Genomic DNA, 4,684 nt, shown 5'->3' on the forward strand with positions numbered 1-4,684 from the left:
TGTGAATGTAGTAGAGCTTCCTGTTGTGACGGATGGTGAATTTATTGTGGGAATGGAATTCAGTTCTAGGGAGGTAATGATTAAGGCGATGAAAGATTATACAATCCGTCGAAGTATAGATTATTGGGTGTACGAGTCGGAACCAACAACATTCTATGCTAAATGTACACAATACGGCGCAGGTTGTGATTGGCTGATCAGGGTTAGTAAAATGTGCAAGAAGTACTGTTGGGAAATAAGGAGGTACAATGGTAGTCACACTTGTCCTAGAGCAACCATTTCTCAAGACCATTCGAAGTTAGATTCCAACACAATTGCATAAGCAATTAAGCTCTTGGTAGAAGTGACCCATCTATAAAGGTGAAATCAGTCATTGCGAAAGTACAGTCGAAGTTTAACTACATCGTAAGTTATCGCAAAGCATGATTAGCAAAGCAGAAGGTAGTGGAGTCAATTTTTGGCGGTTAGGAAGTATCATATGAAGCTTTGTCCATATGGTTTGAGGTCATGTGTCACAAAGAGTCATCAGCAGTCGTTCATTTTGAAACAATGCTTGTGTACCAGGGTGATGACTTGGTTCCTAATATCCGTGTTTTACATCGAGTCTTCTGGAGTTATTATTCTTATATTATAGCATTTAGACATTACAAGCCAATAGTACAGGTAGACGGTACTCATTTGTATGAAAAATATAAGGGTTGTTTATTGGTTGCAGTTTCACAGGATGGTAATAACAATATCGTGCCTATTATATTTGCGATAGTGGATGGAGAAACATTTGAGGCATATTACTTTTTTCTTAGTAACTTGCAACAGCATGTGGTGACACGTGACGATGTGGGCCTTATCTCCGATCGACATGAGTCCATCAACTCAGCTATTGCTCGTAGTAACAGAGCCTGGTCTCCTTCTAGAGCTTTCCACATGTTTGTATCAGGCATATAGAGTCAAACTTCTTGAGAAAGTTCAAGGCTCCGTACCTATAGAAGCTTATCATCAACATAGGTAAATTTGAATACAACGAAATTTGTTATTGTTACAGATTCTATTATAATGCATGTTTTTACAAGGAGGCATTTTGCTTATCATAGGATATTTGAGGATGGTTCGCGAGTATGAGATGTGTGATTAGCCATTATGCGAACAGGGTGAGGCTTACACTAACTGGCTGAACCGGATCCCACGTGAACAGTATGCTTTGGCGTTTGATAGTGGTTATCGATGGGGTCATATGACTACCAATCTAGTGGAATACATCAATTCGGTCTTGAAAGGAGCACACAATCTCCCAGTCACTGCACTTGTTAAGGCAACATTTTACAGACTTAATAAGTTGTTCACAAGAAAAAGAGCCGAGACTAAGGCTCGTATTAATGCTGGACATGTGTTCTCTGAGCTTGTGACTTCTAAATTGCATGCGAATCAACGGGCATCGAAAAACATCCAGGTTAGTTGCTTTGATAGACAGAATGAGGTATTTGAAGTACGTGAGATGCCGAGTGGAGTGGAGTATGTAGTTGACCTACGTCGAAGAGTATGTGACTATGGTGAATTTCAAGTGGACCAGATTCCGTGTCGACATGTATTTGCTTGTTGTGCAAATCAACGGCTTGATTGGCAAGTGTACGTTCATGACGTCTATAATATGGACTAAGTTCAAAGAGTATACAGAGTTAGGTTTAGGCCACTAGGGAATCCGACAACGTGGCCTGGTTATCATGGACCTCGATTTGTAGGCAATCCGTTTCTCAGACGAGTTGCCAAATGTCGGCCAAAGATGACCCGCTTCTTGAATGAGATGGACACTCAGATGTTGCATGCACTAAGGCACTGTAAGCAATGCGGGACCGAGGGCCACAGCCATAGCAGATGTCATCAACGTGGTAGTGCAAGTGCAGATCCAGCCACCCAATATAGTTTTTCCTGTTGTTACATTATCTTTATGATGATATTGTATGACTTTGGCATTATCTTTATGATGTTATTATATATTGTATCCAAGTAGTGCATGACATAAATTCTAATTAAACATCGTACATGTGAATAAACATAGTAAATGACATAAACTCTAATTAACATAGTTAACGACACAAAGGCACTATTTTTTCATTTCCCACTTTATATCATGATAGAACTTTTTGCACTTCTTTGCAACTCTGTTAAAAGCAAACGAAGTATATCGATTAGCACTCCGACGTGGAGGATCAGCTCTAAAGTTATAGCCTTTTTCTTTTTCGCTTATGGCTGTACCTATCAAAACACAACACAAGCAATGGCCAACTAATCAAAGCAAATAGATTATCTAGTAGTACCCTAAACAAAATTTGACCTATACAATTATATAACTCAATTAAATACAGCTTATACAGTGCAATCACTCCAATAAATTACTTTACCTGCACTAGGCGCTGGATCATCGCCGCGGTCTTCATCATCTTGACCATTTGAATCATCATCGCCATCCTCATCCTCGTCGTCATCCGCATCCTCATCCTCATCCTCATCTAGATGGTCAACTAGGTAGTCATCAGCCTCATCATCAACTGCCTTATTACTCTCCTGAATTAGGCTCATTGGAATACGCCATGGGTTCCCGCTCTGTATGATCCCTGCCATGGCATTATCACTCCAACTTGAGTCAACAGACTGTCTACCTCCAGAATGTGATGAGGAAGTGCAGTGCCGAGTTCTCGAGTCCAAGGACCTCCTACCTGAAGCAATACCACTTGGGTGCTCCCTCTGGTCGGTGGGAATGTCACTGTAGTTACTTGAATGTGGGTGACCTGGCACTAGAGCCATGAATCCAAGCAGCTGGCTAAATGAGGCTTGATCCCCTGATTCAAACTATGGAACACCCCAATACTGTTGATGTAATGGAACTGATGGTGTAAAATAATCCGCGGGCTGAGTCTGAGGAATATATGACTGAGGCTCTTGTTGTGTTTGTGGCTGTAAAACTAGGGGTGGCAGTGGCGGCGGTAATAGAGGCGGCTGTTGGTTCTCCTGATCATCCACTAGATTGCCCTATTGATTCTCTTGAAATGCGAGATCTGACAATTGGAAGTGGGCACTATATGTACCTTGATACCAATGCATGTAAATATTCAAAGGATAATGTAAAGGAACTAGGGGAGCAACAAGAATGTGACTATACCAATTCGTCTATTGCATCACCCAAAAAGAGTGCACATCAGACCAATCTTGATTCTTAGGACCAATCAGTACCTCACCGTGTGCTACACCTAGATCCCGCTCTTGATGAGGAATGCCCTGGCTCAATCCAAATTGTCTCAGCCGGAATCATGCCTGCCTCAATGCGATCAACTGTATAAGCCTCCCAAACAAACTGAACACATTGAAATTAACAGAGAATTACACACCAAATAATAATATGACTAAACAAAAATAGAAAATAATTGAATACAACATACTTGTCCTTCTTGCAGATCATCCAACGACCTCTTAAAGTGAGCAAGAGAATGATATCTATAAGGCCGATTAGCACGCTCCGAATTACGCCAGTTGACATCAAACAATCCGTTATATAAATTGTTATCATAAAAATCAAAATTAAAATGTGCTACACTTATTCATAGAATATGGTGATTAATTTTACCTATTTGCAATCGAAAAGACTCGGGTATTGTTGGGAATCAGTGATAGAAATGGTAGACGGATCCAAGCCCAAGTAAGTAGAAGGGTCAGTGGACCATCGATCTCCTTGCAGTCGACATGAGTGACTCTATACAATGCTCTATACAAGTGCGCTAGACATGCCGAACCCCAACTAAATTGTATGATCCTGCCGAAGTTACGGAGCAACGGCAAAAATTTTCAGTGCACCGCTGTCCCAGACTTGTCTCCAAAAAGAACGATCCCAAATAATAATATTATGTGGCACTTTACGTATATTTGAATCTGAATATCATTATCCAAGACTAAATGATCCTTCAGTCTCCGAAACTACGTCAACTTTATGAAGCCTCCTCTACAATCTGTCATCCTAGGTGCAACACCAAAATGATGCAAGCATTCGACCTCTAAGGCCTCATAACTACTCAGGGTCGGTCTTGTAACTAGAAGACCATTTGTCGAAAGACTAAAAATTATCGCCACATCCTCCAATGTCACAGCACACTCACCAATTGAAAAATGAAACGTGTGAGTCTCGGACCGCCATCTGTAAATCAGAGCATTAACCAACGCCGATTGACATTGGACTACTCCAATCTGGAAAATATGATAAAAACCAGTCTCCCGTAAATACCCCTCCACAATTTTATTGTAATTGGAAGACCATTTGTTGGAAGACTAAAAATTATCGCCACATCCTCCAATGTCACAGCACACTCACCAATTGAAAAATAAAATGTGTGAGTCTCAGGCCGCTATCTCTCAATCAGAGCATTAACCAATGCCGACTGACATTGGACACTCCAATCTGAAAAACATAATAAAAATTAGTCTCCCATAAATACCCCTCCACAATTTAATTGTACGGATCCAATAGCAAATAATGATCACATATTAACATCTGTAAACCCTACAAAACGTAGGCATATATCATATTAATCAAATATAACCATAATTAATTAATTAATAATATTTAACATTTTTTCATTCTTATTATCACATAAGTAATATAATATAATTAATAAAACTTAAATAAATATTATTATTACAT

Source organism: Arachis ipaensis, chromosome B02 (genome assembly GCF_000816755.2).
Source record: "Arachis ipaensis cultivar K30076 chromosome B02, Araip1.1, whole genome shotgun sequence".
NCBI lineage: Eukaryota > Viridiplantae > Streptophyta > Magnoliopsida > Fabales > Fabaceae > Arachis > Arachis ipaensis.